Source organism: Symphalangus syndactylus, chromosome 23 (assembly GCF_028878055.3).
Source record: "Symphalangus syndactylus isolate Jambi chromosome 23, NHGRI_mSymSyn1-v2.1_pri, whole genome shotgun sequence".
Classification (NCBI taxonomy): Eukaryota; Metazoa; Chordata; class Mammalia; order Primates; family Hylobatidae; genus Symphalangus; species Symphalangus syndactylus.
In genome coordinates this window covers 49,289,649-49,303,978 of record NC_072445.2, presented here as the reverse complement: position 1 = coordinate 49,303,978, position 14,330 = coordinate 49,289,649, and positions in this window count along the sequence as shown.

Here is a 14,330-nt window from a genome sequence, read left to right as displayed (position 1 = left end):
GTTAATATGTATATATATGCGTGTGTGTGTGTGTGTGTGTATATATATTCCAGTTAAACAAATGTGTGCTAAAAGATGAACCCAGGGACTGATTTTTGGAAGAAGTATCCAAGGCAGGGAACAGAAATAATATAAATATAGTGCCTGGAACTTCTGCTTTGTTGTTTAAAAGGCAGAGCTTCCAGCAAGTGAGAAAATTGGAAATTATTCAGAGCACACTCAGCCTTTATAGAGAGGGCTATCGTCTACCCATTATATCCTAATGAGATTGACCGTTGGCTACAGTTAACTTGAAGGGTTTTATGGTTTCCTGCATGTGTTGTTTTCCTTCTCTATGTTAAAAAGAAGAAAAAAAAAAAACTCTCACATCACCAAACGGTATTTCCCAGGGGGCTGTCTGACTAGGCTGCTGCATTTTGGTTTGGGCCTTAGTTCAATGGATCTCTATGTGTGTATGTTTGTGGATACAGGTGATAATAAATTTAGCCCATTTTATTTTCTTTTGACAGTTTCAATTCAGGGCAATTGGTTTATGGAGTACCGCCAAACAAGCCAGGCCTAAGTCAAGTCATGGCAGGAAGTTTCTTGTAGGGCCTTCCTTTACCCTGCAGATTTTTTGTTTAAGGACAAAGTTCTAAGTCATTTGTGGACCAATATACACAGCTGCTTTGCATCATACGTAAGACATTCTAAGGGTATTCCATTTGAGTTTTTTTTTAAAGGGCAGGACATTAAGAAACAAATGAAATATCATTTACTTAGCCCACTTGCTTCTTTAGATATTTTTCCAAATGCATAATTCTTTGGATTAGTTTTTAAACACGTAATGAATGTGCTATTTCTTGACATAACATGCAGTTGAAAGGCAAGTGAAAACTCTATTATCCTTAGTAGGTAGGCTCTCTCCAGGCAGTGAATGCCCAGCAGTGTAGGGCGATGGTTGGCTAATGCATGTGATGCATGTAACTGCTTTTATAAGAGCTAAGCAGAAGGATCCTGTTGAATGATCAGTTAGCTCCCGTTGTATATGTGGTTAATTGTTACTTTCTTTCCTACCAGTCCCTGCCCTAACTTCCTCAGATCAACACCTAAAGCCTGTGAAAATAGTCTCTTATGGAACCCCTGACCTTCAGTCTCTGCCACTGCTTTCTCCCTTCCCATTCCCACACTATGTGGGCCTTTTATCTCTCCTGTTTGCCAATCCCCCTCAGACTCTGAATAATTTATCTGAAGTTCCTGGGAAGTTGTGGGGCTGTCTGTAGTCTCCAAATACACTGCACTTTGTTCCTTCTCTAGGCTGAGGTAGGTCCAAAAGCCTGTCTTTGAAAGAGGTGGTGCTAAGTACATTGAAGGATTTACTAACAGTTTTAATTTTTTGGATGAGCACCCAATGAATCCAAAAGCTGGAGGAAAGAAAAAATAAGGGGCAAAAGATGAAGGTGAATAGTACTTTGCAATTCTGATATCTCCCAAAGAATGTCAAGTAAATTAAGGGAACACTGATTAAGAAGATTTCCAGTTCCTATTGTTATAACAATATATTTTATACATGTCTTTACAAACACATGAGAGTCTTCCTTGAGTAGTTACTAGAAGTGGAAAGTGCTGGGTCTTAGTCTTATAGACATAGGCTTTTGACAGTTTTCGTACCCCAGAGCTGGTTAGGCGCAAAGTGGTTTGAGGAGAGAAAAACTAGTGATATGTCTAAATTAACACAGGTTAAAAAGTAAACCAAACTTTGAAACAATCATTTTAACCCCCAGAGAAGGTGAATAGATTATTTTAATATGTAAGTAGATACATCTGCAAATCACACTGAGATGATTTTTCTATCCCAAGTGTCTGATAACATATATGAATAGAAAAGCGAACAATTACAGAAATAGCCTTGAAACTGACATGGTGACAAAGTATGGGGATTTTAGGACTACCGAAATAAACATCAGAACAGAGATCAACTCTCTTCGGTCTTTTTCTTCTTCCATTAGAACTCATCAGGCTGATTCCCATTTCTGCATTACTAGCCTTACTTTTTTTTTGCTAGGCTCTGTGATGCAAGGAACAGCATCACTCAAGTTACCTGAAATCATGGGGCTTTATTACAAAGAGACACAGGGCTTTGTTACAAGGAAACACAAGGCTACAAGGGAACTGAAAATGTCATGGTAGTTCTGGGAGAAATAGCATTCAAGATCCACGGCAGCTCTAGAGAGCAGATTAAGTGTTTGCCAATTTAGCATCAAGATTGTGCAGATAATTAATATTGCTCAGGTATTCTCTTAGTTTTCCTGTGTGTGTTGATTTTCTCCCAATAACAAATCTTGCTTCTGTTCTCCATATTTTGTCCTTCATATTCCCTTTTAAGACAGCTCTGGGCCGGGCACGGTGGCTCAGGCCTGTAATCCCAGCATTTTGGGAGGCCTTGGTGGGTGGATCACTTGAGGTCAGGAGTTCAAGATCAGCCTGGTCAACATGGTGAAACCCCGTCTCTATTAAAAATACAAAAATTGTTGGGAGGCTGAGGCGGGCAGATCATGAGGTCAGGAGATTGAGACCATCCTGGCTAACACGGTGAAACCCCGTCTCTACTAAAAATACAAAAAAATTAGCCGGGCATGGTGGCGGCCACCTGTAGTCCCAGCTACTCAGGAGGCTGAGGCAAGACAATGGCATGAATCCAGGAGGCAGAGCTTGCAGTGAGCTGAGATCGCACCACTGCACTCCAGACTGGGCAACAGAGCAAGACTCTGTCTCAAAAAAAAAAAAAAAAATACAAAAATTGTCCGGGCACTGTGGCTCATGCCTATAATCTCAGCACTTTGGGAGGTCAAGGTGGGCAGATCATGAGATCAAGAGATCGAGACCATCCTGGCCAACATGGTGAAACCCCATCTCTACTAAAAATACAAAAATTAGCTGGACGTTGTGGCACAAGCCCGTAGTCCCAGCTACTCAGGAGACTGAGGCAGGAGAATCACTTGAACCCGGGAGGCGGAGGTTGCAGTGAGCCAAGATGGTGCCACTGCACTCTAGCCTGGCAACAGAGCAAGACTTCATCTCAAAAAAAACAACAAAAAAAGTTAGCTGGGCATGGTGGCACGCACCTGTAATCCCAGCTACTCTGGAGGCTGAGGCAGGAGAATCGCTTGAACCCGGGAGGTGGAGTTGCAGTGAGTCGAGACGGTACCACTGCACTCCAGCCTGGGTGACAGAGCAAGACTACATCTAAAAAAAAAAAGCTCTGCATGGCAGTTATTTCATCCATTACTTGCCAAGCAATGAACCAGCTGCTTTGGGGTTGTGTGCCTACTTTTGGACAAATCACTTATTAATTTATTCTTCACTCTCCCATCCCTCTTTGTTTTGCTTTTGTTCCTAGGGTCTGATGGCCCTCATACGTCCTCTTATATTTTTTCTTTGATCTTCATATGCTAAGGGAGGGTGAACCCCAGGCTTCATGGAACATCCTCCACCCTTCCTCCTCTACCATCCACAATATCCTCATTTCAAACAGACTGGCTTGGCTTTTGTCTATTTAAGATTCTAACCTTTTCCCTGTAGCTCGAATTTCGGCACTCAGGCCTAGAGATATAAACAGTAGAGATTAAATATACCACATTCTAAAGGGAAGCCAGGTGAAGCCCTTACCCCAGCAATCCAGAGCAGAAAGGATCCTACCAGTCAGTATTCCCCTCCTCAACGTGGCTCCTCCAGTCCAAATAAGCACAGGACTGGAAAAAAGGGAAGGAAGAGAGCCAAGGAGTCCTGAAACATCCTCGAGGGGAGCCCAGTGCTTCCTCGCCCCATTCCAAAACCAAGTGACGGGAAAGTTCCAAAGGATTCTCCAGGAGAATAATTCATATAGAGTGGGGTGTCTACAGGAGGGGAAGACTGGCATTTTATTTGTAGTCCGTCATCTGCTTAACCAGCTGAGTTGTTCTACCAGAGAGAGAGGGGGTCGGGAATGTGCAGGTGGGCTGGAGGGGATTGTTGACTATCTGCTTTCTACCATTTGACACAGCAAGGATATGCATCTCCATGGGTCAAGTACATGGAAGCAGGAATTGATGAAGCAAGAAGGTTGTGGGGAGTACCGTGGGGAGCGGGAATTAGAGTGATATAGAAGAATTCAGTCTGGAGTTTTCCAAGGCAGAATGGACTTGGAGGAAAGAAGGACCCACCTACGTGCCCTTGGGAAAACCAGCATTTAGATGCCCACCTTAAAAAAGGCCATCAATGGCCAGTAGGTGTTAGCTGGAGAATCAGCTCACAGCAACAGCCACAGGCCTCTAACGGTGACTGGTTAAGTAGAGGGATACTTGTATTTTTCCCTGGACTGCATCCTTTCCCCAACACACTAGAGGAGTTAGGCTTTGAAGTAAGAGAGGAGAAAGTATCCTTCTACTCCAAGCAACTCAAGTTGACTCAGAAGTAGAAGAGATTGATTTAATGACTCATTTCGAGACAGGGCCTCTCTCTGATCTCCAGGCTGGAGTGCAGTGAGTGGCACAATCACAGCTCAGTACAGCCTCAACTTCTCCAGCTGTCGATCCTCCCACCTCAGCCTCCCGAGTAGCTGGGACTACAGGCATGTGCCAACACATCTGACTAATTTTTGTCTTTTTTGTAGAGAAGGCGTCTTGCCATGTTGCCCAGGCTGGTCTCGAACTCCTGAGCTCAAGCAGTCCTCCCACCTGGGCCTCTCAAAATGTTGGGATTACAGGTATGAGCCATTGTGCCAGGCAAGATGAGATTTAAGTCAGGTTTGAGGGTAGATTTTAAAACTGGATTAACATTTTAAAAAAAATAATTGAAGGAGGCTGGGCATGGTGGCTCATGCTTGTAATCCCAGCACTTTGGGAGGCCGAGGTGGGCGAATCACCTGAGGTGGAGAGTTTGAGACCAGCCTGACCAACATGGAGAAACCCCATCTCTACTAAAAATACAAAATTAGCTGGCATGGTGGTGCATGCCTGTAATCCCAGCTACTCAGGAGGCTGAGGCAAGAGAATTGCTTGAACCCAGGAGGCAGAGGTTACGGTGAGCAGAGATCGAGCCATTGCACTCCAGTCTGGGCAGCAATAGCGAAACTCCGTCTCAAAAATAAAATAAAATAATAATAATTGAAGACCGGGCGCAGTGGCCACGCCTGCAATCCCAGCACTTTGGGAGGCGGATACAGGCAGATCACAAAGTCAAGAGATTGAGACCATCCTGGCCAACATGGTGAAACCCCGTATCTACTAAAAATACAAAAATTAGCTGGGTGTGGTGGCACGCACCTGTAGACCCAGCTACTCCGGAGGCTGAGGCAGGAGAATCAGTTAAACCCAGGAGGCAGAGGTTGCAATGAGCCGAGATTGTGCCACTGCACTCCAGACTGGTGACAGAGCGAGACTCTGTCTCAAAAAATACTAATAAATAATTGAAAGTGACTAGCAAGTTATACATATACCACAACGTTATCCAGTATTCTTTCATTTTGTTTTGTCCCTACCATGATGCTGATCATATAACACTATACTCTACTGTTGGAACTCGGACAGCCAAGTATATAATGAGGTCCCTGGAGAACCCCTGACTAGCCTGCCCAGTGGGAGAACGGGGTGGAGTCTTGGAAAGTTTTCATCCTTTGCAGTGGGGGGAGGAGGCTGGCCTCTCCTGTTCCCTGGTGGTTACCTGGAATTCAATCTATGAGATGGGGGCCTATTAATCCGAACCTCTCTCGCTTTGCTGAGTTTTTTTTCTTTTCACCTAATTCCATTTTTCTCACCCTTCAAAGCGTCAGCGAGCCTAATCTTTCTTGGTCATGTGACAAGGACCCTGTATTTAGCTGAACTAAGGAGAAAGTCCTACTGTATCCAGAATTGATGGGTTCTTGGTCTCACTGACTTCAAGAACGGAGCCACGGACCCTCGCGGTGAGTGTTACAGATCTTAAAGGCGGCGTGTCCAGAGTTTGTTCCTTCTGATGTTCGGATGTGTTTGGAATTTCTTCCTTCTGGTGGGGTTCGTGGTCTCGCTGGCTCGAGTGAAGCTGCGGACCTTCGCGGTGAGTGTTACAACTCTTAAGGTGGCGCTTCTGGAGTCGTTCGTTCCTCCGGGTGGGTTCGTGGTCTCGCTGTGCTTCAGGAGTGAAGCCACAGACCTTCGCAGTAAGTGTTACAGCTCATAAAGGCACTGTGGACCCAAAAGAGTGCAAAGACTGAGCAGCAGTTAAGATTTATTGCAAACAGCCAAAGAACAAATATTTCGGTGTGGAAGGGAACCCGAGCGGGTTGCCACTGCTGGCTCGGGCAGCCTGCTTTTATTCTCTTATCTGGCCCCACCCACATCCCGCTGATTGGTAGAGCCGAGTGGTCTGTTTTGACACAGCGCTGGTTGGTGCATTTACAATCCCTGAGCTAGATACAAAGGTTCTCCACGTCCCCACTAGATTAGCTAGATATAGAGTGTCCACACAAAGGTTCTCCAAGTCCCCACCAGTGAAGCTAGATACAGAGTGTCGATTGGTGCATTCACAAACCCTGAGCTAGACACAGGGTGCTGACTGGTGTTTACAAACCTTGAGCTAGATACAGAGTGCCGATTGGTGTATTTACAGTCCCTTAGCTAGACATAAAGGTTCTCCAAGTCCCCACCAGACTCAGGAGCCCAGCTGGCTTCACCCAGTGGATCCAGCACTGGGGCCGCAGGTGGATCCGCCTGCCAGTCCCATGCCGTGCGCCTGCACGCCTCAGTCCTTGGGTGGTCGATGGGACTGGGTGCCGTGGAGCAGGGGACAGCGATCGTCGGGTAGTCTCCGGCCGCACAGGAGACCACGAGGGGCGGGGGGAGGCTCAGGCATGGCTGGCTGCAGGTCCCCAGCCCTGCCCCGCAGGAAGGCAGCTAAGGCCCAGCGAGAAATTGAGCACAGCAGTTGCTGGCCCAGGTGCTAAGCCCCTCACTGCCCAGGGCTGGCGGGGCTGGCTGGCCTCTCCGAGTGCGGGCCGCGGAGCCCACACCCACGCGGAACTCGCTCTGGCCCGCAAGCACGGCGCGCAGCCCCGGTTCCTGCCCGTGCCTCTCCCTCCACATCTCCCCGCAAGCTGAGGGAGCAGACTCCGGCCTTGGCCAGCCCAGAAAGGGGCTCCTACAGTGCAGCGGCGGGCTGAAGGGCTCCTCAAGCGTGGCCAGAGTGGGTGCCAAGGCCGAGGAGGCGCCGAGAGCGAGCAAGGGCTGTGAGGGCTGCCAGCACGCTGTCACCCCTCACTACAACAGAACATCCATGTGACAAACTGGCAAAAGATATTTTGGGCTAGGTTTAGGTCTGCTTTGTGGGAGTTCAATCTTATCTAGTCATCGTAGAGACCAAGATACACTACCCCCTTTCTTTCTCCTTTAGACAGATATGCTCAGAGAAAATCCACACATAACCACCCAGAGCAGTTCCTCTTTCATCTGTTTTACATAAATGATTCTGCTTTAAAAATGGAGAAAAAAAACCCCACTGCTTTAGGATATGATCATAGAGCACCGATCACAGAATTTTGAATTTTTTAGATGACAAAGAAAATTTACGGGCCATTTGACCTAGCTCCCAGGATTGATCCTACCAAATTCCCCAAACATATTAACATAACATAACATACCAAACATCATAACATAATGTTCAGGCCTATTCTGCCTTGGATGCTGGTTCATGCTCCAAAATTAACTATTATCAAAATCGTTATAAAAATCCCTGTCCCCTCAATAATAAATAAATAATAATAATCATAATAAAACACAACAAAATGCACTGTGTTTTCCTTTAAGACTGCTGTTAGGTAGGTGTTATAACATCAATATAACTGAAACTTTTTTTTTTTTGAGACAGAGTTTTGCTCTTGTTGCCCAGGCTGGAGTGCAGTGGCACAATCTCGGCTCACTGCAATCTCCACCTCCCAGGTTCTAGCGATTCTTCTCTCTCAGCCCCCCAGGTAGCTGGGATTACAGGCATGTGCCACCACACCTGGCTTATTTTGTGTTTTTAGTAGAGACAAGGTTTCTCCATGTTGGTCAGGCTGGTCTCGAACTCCCAACCTCAGGTGATCCGCCCACCTCGTCCTCCCAAAGTGCTGGGATTACAGGCGTGAGCCATTGCGCCCAGCCTGACTGAAACTTTTTGATTAAATAGTCCTCAGTTGAGGACCATTTAATAATTTATTGGAAGTTCCTGGGTAGTTGTGGAGCTATCTGTAGTCTCAAAACACACTGCCCTTTGTTCCCCCACCCCCAAGCAGAAGTAGGTCCAGAAGCCTGTCTTTGAAAGAGGCAGTGCTAAATACACTGGGAGATTTACTACTACATAAATGTACATTTTTAAAAAAGAAGACTGTAGTTAAGTTCAGATTGTTCATTTGTAGAAGGATGGGTAGTTTGACAAAATGAAGTGAGAACATTCATTCAGAAAGTGTGGGCGGAGATCTCTTTAGCTGTAGGTTGGTAATTGGCGGCCATTTTGGCAGGCTAAGTGGTAGCAGGCCTTGGGAATCTGCCCCAGGGTCAATTCCTCTAAATTGTTGCCATTTCTCCCAATTAATTATCCTTCTCCACCCAAACCCACCTGTTCTTTAAAAGAGTAGGAGAGTACTCAGGGCAATGTTTGCAAGTTCAAGTACCTACCACTAACAGAATTGGCTTTAAGAACTTCTCGATAAACCACAGCATTTTATGAACAAAACAGCCCCACATATTTAAGCAGTAGAGAAATTAAAAATATTTTCATTTCCTCCATGCCCATTTGGAGGAAGACAGACATATGTAAACTAGGGACTGCCAATTGTATGCCAGTTTCTCTTACCTTTAATAGAGGCCTTAACAACTGTGGAGCGTTTAAAAATAGCGCTAACAAAGGATGGTTGAAACGATTCCTTTCTAGTCCTTCCTCACATAAGTAGCTGGAGCCCATTGCAGATGTGGGACCTGTGCACACTCGCTGTGCAGTCAGGGGAGACCCTCAGAGAGCGTTTTCCACCCCTGGACTCCTGCGTGGCTTGGTTCCTGGGGAGGGAGCACTTTTCCTCTATCTCCGTGCCGTCTCTGATTCAAGTTGGTCCATCTGGAAGTAATATTATCTGAGCATTATACCCCAAGCCTGGCTCTCCACAAGTGACTGCATGTTTCCTGAAACCAAATATTGGCAGCTGTTACACAGGCATTTTCTGCTTTTTAGATACCTATAATTACACCAATTATGCGATTCATTGATGTTTATAAAGGATTTAAAATTTTACACACCCAGAAATGTCTATCAGAAAGCAGCATCTGAGGCAGAGTGACACCCTACAGAGGGGCCTATTTGGCCTTCACAATCGCTGCTGAGAGTCACTTAAACTGAGCATCAGCAGGGTAGGCGGCCTCTTATGAGCCTATATGTCTTCGGCAAATTAATCCTGTCACTGGAGTACAATTCTGTTTCATTAAGAACTACAGAACTCAATCTAACTTTTATTTTCAAAGGAAAGAACAATGTGTTGAAGTTAATAAAATTAGGCATTTGACTTTAAACTCTCTGAACTGCAACACGAGGATAAGATGGTTGACATTCCTCTGTTCCAGGCTCCTCCTTTAGATACAGTGAGACAGGACAAGGACTGTCCCATTAGCACACAGACTGGACAGTGAAGAGCCGTCCTGGCAGTGCCGGAGAGTGCCATCTTGGAGCCTGAGGCAAAAGGAAAACATGGGTAATACCGATCTTGTCTTCATTTAAAGTTTTCATACCTTTGTTCATTATGAATATTTTTGCATTTTGACTTTTAAAAATATTGCACTACAGCAAAAGAAACTATCATCAGAGTGAACAGGCAACCTACAGAATGGGAGAAAATTTTTGCAACCTACTCATCTGACAAAGGGCTAATATCCAGAATCTACAATGAACCCAAACAAATTTACAAGAAAAAAACAAACAACCCCATCAAAAAGTGGGCAGAGGACATGAACAGACACTTCTCAAAAGAAGACATTTATGCAGCCAAAAAACACATGAAGAAATGCTCATCATCACTGGCCATCAGAGAAATGCAAATCAAAACCACAGTGAGATACCATCTCACACCAGTTAGAATGGCCATCATTAAAAAAATCAGGAAACAACAGGTGCTGGAGAGGATGTGGAGAAATAGGAACACTTTTACACTGTTGGTGGGACTGTAAACTAGTTCAACCATTGTGGAAGTCAGTGTGGCGATTCCTCAGGGATCTCGAACTAGAAATACCATTTGACCCAGCCATCCCATTACTGGGTATATACCCAAAGGACTATAAATCATGCTGCTATAAAGACACATGCACACGTATGTTTATTGCGGCACTATTCACAATAGCAAAGAGTTGGAACCAACCCAAATGTCCAACAACGATAGACTGGATTAAGAAAATGTGGCACATATACACCATGGAATACTATGCAGCCATAAAAAATGATGAGTTCGTGTCCTTTGTAGGGACATGGATGAAACTGGAAAACATCATTCTCAGTAAACTATCGCAAGGACAAAAAACCAAACACCGCATGTTCTCACTCATAGGTGGGAATTGAACAATGAGAACTCATGGACACAGGAAGGGGAACATCACACTCCGGGGACTGTTGTGGGGTGGGGGGAGGGGGGAGGGACAGCATTAGGAGATACATCTAATGCTAAATGACGAGTTAATGGGTGCAGGAAATCAACATGGCACATGGATACATATGTAACAAACCTGCACATTGTGCACATGTACCCTAAAACCCTAAAGTATAATTAAAAAAAAAAAAATTGCACTGGCCAGGTGCGGTGGCTCATGCCTGTAATCCCAGCACTTTGGGAAGCCGAGGTGGGTGGATCGCCTGAGGTCAGGAGTTCAAGACCAGCCTGGCCAACATGGTGAAACCCCGTCTCTACTAAAAATACAAAAATTAGCCAGGCATGGTGGCGTGCCTGTAATCTCAGCTACTCGGGAGGCTGAGGCAGGACAATTGCTTGAACCAGGAGGCAGAGGTTGCAGTGAGCCGAGATTGCGCCACTGCACACCAGCCTAGTTGATAGAGATTCTGTCTCAAAAATGTATATATATATATAAAATATATATACTATAATTATAACATATGTAATACAATTTAATATTTATATATATTTATCACTAAGCATTATTTGTCCCTATTAATGAGTTTTTTAGCCCCCTTTAAATTTTGTACCTGTCCCAACTCAGGGTTTCTGGTGGTGGGTTTGGTGTGTGATTTGCCGGCTCCGGGATGGTCTATACCTCTGAGTCCTTTTTGTATTTCTCTATTTTAGTATTTGCCTTTGTCCAGCAGCTGGCTTGGCAGGATTTAACTATTTTTAATTGTGCTCCTGAAGCATGAGAACAATTGTCCTTAATTGTTAGTATGCATAAGGATCATCTGGGATGCTTGTTAAAAATGTAGATTTCCAGTCCTCCTGCCCTGCCATTTGAATTAACTACCCTGAGGTGGAATCAGGATGTGTGAACCTCTGTATGTCTACATTTTTAAGCAAACAAACAAAAATGGTTCTGATGCAGGTGGTTTGCAAACCGCACTTGAGAAATTCATGACAAGTATGTTTAAAAGTCTCTATTTCAGGAATAGTTATGTTTGGTGAGTTATGCCCTGTCTCATCAGAGGCAAAAGGGGTTACTAGGAAATGGCAACTGACTATGGAGTAGCTACCAAAAATGGACAATAACGAAGTTACTCTCCAAGCCAACCCTACAAGGAACAGAGAGCAAGGGCCGGAAACCAGCTCCGGTGGGCTGGTAGCAATCTCCGGCAGGTAGAATTTCCTGATAATTCAGCAGACAGTAAATAAACCAGCACATGTGTAAGCACTTGGTGTCTACAGGCAGCTCACAAATGCAAGGAGATATTGCTATTATATTTATTCAGTGTTTTTAGAGACACTTAATGTTCCACAGAACATTGCATTCCTTTACAAACCCTCATTCTGCCAAATTTTCTAAATTTAATAGGATTATCCCCTAATGGAAGGCTTTAACAATATTTCTCAAATTGAGGTTTGAGAACCACCTATTTAGTATGTAATCCACAAAGGATAGGTGACTTTTTCTGCAAATGTTATCTAGAGCTCCCTAAAACACTTCTTTGCAGCCTCAGGCACTTGTGGAAACTTGCCAAATTATTTAAATCAAGATGAGAGGAATTTAATAACAGCAGCTAACACTCAACAGTTCCTATGGGCAGGTCCCATGCATTTGCATGGATTATCTACCCCATGTATTTCTCTCAGAATGGACAAGAATCTTAGTTCTTATTCAACAGGCAAAATTCAAACTCTGTAAGTAGGAACCAAGAATGGAGCGCTTAACCACTACACTGCTCCTAGCAGTGATAGAGGGTGTGCTCCTGTGACCCTAAGCCTCTGCCTCACCAGGGTAACATTCTCAACCAGTTTTATCAATGCTTCTTTACAAGACATTATTCCAGATGACCCCCGTCTTAGTTCTCTGCTGTGGACATTTCACATTTGTGAAGGGTCTTTGAAGACTGAAGACCCTATCCCTCAGCATAAAGCTTACATGTGTCCAATCAGCCCCAAACCTTCCTAAAGTCACCCTGTCTTCCCAGAGGTGGTCACACCGCTGCTGCCTCAGAGCTTTGCCCTCCACAAAGTGGACTTTTTCTCTTATGTGGCTGATAAGCTTCAGCATCCCTATCTGATGCTCATGGGACCCATCATGGATCCCATCTGAATTTTATTTGATAGTGGTTTTAGTTGGTATACAATGATTTTGATCCTATTTCTCCAACGGGGCATCCACACTGAGTCTCTCCAATGCATCTCCATTTTGCTGGCCCACACTGGCTTTGGGTGAGGCACGTGCTGTTTGGGAATCCTTGTTATCTTCCTGGAACAAGATGCAGGACAGCTGGTTAGGTGAGTGCCTCAATGTGCTTCCTTTGAAAGACAGGAAGCAGAAGAGGGTTTTGCTGTCACTCTGCTGTCTGCTGTGCCGTAGAGAGTGAGCTTCCAGCCCTGGCAATTTCTGCTTTCCTTTTTCAGAGGTTGGGGATCTTGTTAACCCCCTACCCTTTTCTTTTTTGGCAGGTGGGGAGCAGGGAATTCACTGGGCCAGGGATGGGAGGTGTGGGGAAGAGTGGAGAGTGGGCCAAGCCTCGTGATTACCAGAAAGGTATTGAAGTATTTTGTATGTTTGGAAGGTAACAGGGTGAGGTTAAAAGGCAAATCTAGTTTTTCTCTATCCACATTCCCTACACACACACACACACACACACACACACACACAGAGCACACTCAAGCCCTCATGCACTGTTTCTGCCACCGTTTCCCTGCTGTTGTATTGCTAGAAGAGGAAGGTGATATTTTGGAAGACATTTGATCCATCTAATGGAAGAGGAAGAAAACAGAGAGATGAGATCAGGGGACTTTCTGAAAAAGAAATTCTGAAACACAAGGGACAAAAGAGTGAGTCATCGAGTCAGCAACAATCGTGGGAGACCATCTGGCTCACGGCTTCCCAATTTTGTTTTTAGGGTTTTTAAAAATGTCTAAATGGCTTGACAATTACCTGCCCTGCTGCATTCAGGAGGGAGGAAGGGTTATTTACTTATTTACCTCTGACAATGAACATTTGTATAGAGATTGAGGTGGGACATTATATTTTGGGCTAGGTCTCTGAAATGAACCTTTGAAAACAATGTATCTGGTTCGTAATGAAAAGGAACAATAAAGTTAAAATAAGGTAGCAAGCCTTGGTTCACCTTTTTTTCCTGGCTGGCAGATCTGCCTTCCCACTGTTGTGGCTGAAAATTGCAGATGCTCAATTCCCAGACTCCTTTTCTGCCAGGAGCACCCTGTGTCCGAGAAGTTGACCTAAGGGCAAGTCTGCCGGCGAGGGGAGGGAGATGTCTCAGAGCGATTTTCCTGCCTGATAATGGGTGAGAGGCCACTGATGAGTGCCTATTCCTGTTTCCTTCCTGCTTAGCATGCACAGGGTGTGATGTTTGGAGCAGCTACGTGGCTGTCCTGTGGCCAGGAGCAAATGCCCAGAGAACCCTGGGAAGGCTGACCCAGGGCCCTGACATGATGAACTATGGAACCAATTCAAGAACAGCACCACCAAACTTCTTATGTGGGGAAAACAAATTCATATTGATGAAGTCATTTTTAGTCCAGTGGTCTGGTTTTTTGTTTGTTTGTGTTTTGTTTTGTTTTGTTTTGTTTTGTTTTGAGATGGAGTCTTGCCCTGTTGCCCAGGCTGGAGTGCAGGCTGGAGATCGTGGCTCACTGCAACCTCCACCTCCTGGGTTCAAGCAATTCT